Source organism: Nannospalax galili, unplaced genomic scaffold (assembly GCF_000622305.1).
Source record: "Nannospalax galili isolate Female #2095 unplaced genomic scaffold, S.galili_v1.0 scaffold925, whole genome shotgun sequence".
In the NCBI taxonomy this organism is placed as follows: Eukaryota; Metazoa; Chordata; class Mammalia; order Rodentia; family Spalacidae; genus Nannospalax; species Nannospalax galili.
The window spans coordinates 65,592-66,494 of record NW_008353878.1 but is presented as its reverse complement, the minus strand read 5'-3'; positions in this window follow the sequence as shown (position 1 = coordinate 66,494).

The following is a 903-nucleotide window of genomic DNA, read 5'->3' as shown; positions in this document are numbered from 1 at the left end:
AAGTGGAGATCTTTTTTAAACGTTGGAACCTCATTTAATTTTATGTCTTATAGAGTTTATAAAAGATTGAAGATTGTACAAGCATAATAATTAATCTGTAAACCTAAAAATGTACAGCCAATTTTGAAAGAGATGTACCCTAGCTCAGAAAAATGTTATTGAATAGGTTAATGCTGTTGTAATGAAATGTAATTAAAAATCTAATTAAAAAAAAAAAAACTTTGAAGTATGAAAAAAAAATACAAACATCTAATCCATAAAAAAAAAAAGACAAACAATAGTGATTGTGAGACTTAGGCTGTCTTAAACTAAGACTGCACTTTACATACATGAATGAAGGAACACATTTTGTTCTCCATGCCTCAACATTTTGCAAACTGGAGATGATCTCGAGTGAAAGAGTGTGCAGAAATCTCTACCTCCCTCATCTTTGTAACTCCCACGTTCGGCCACTGCTTCACACAGCAGAGGTTCTCCAAAAGCTTGTGCCAGGAAAGAAGGGACAGGTGACTGACCTTAAGGACACATATACTATAGACCTAAGTCAAAATCATTTTTTGTCACAAATATTATAGAAAACAAACAAACCAAATCACTAAAATATCTTATTGCAAAATAACAAAGAGCTGAAATAACCTGTATTTTTCCTTTTTTGTTCTTTGTAAACAGCTTTTGTAGTTTTGCTTTTCACATCATGAGTTGGAGATCAGAATATGTAAAATTAATGAGCTAAAGACAGGAAAGAGATGCAGGAAACTCTGATCTCCCTCTATTTGCCTATGAAACTTGACATAATAGATTTTAAGACAAATGACAGAATGTATGACTTCCATGGGAGGGTGCCATTGAGGAAGGGGGTATAAAGATAATTAGGATTGATTGGGATGTTCTGTATGAAATATG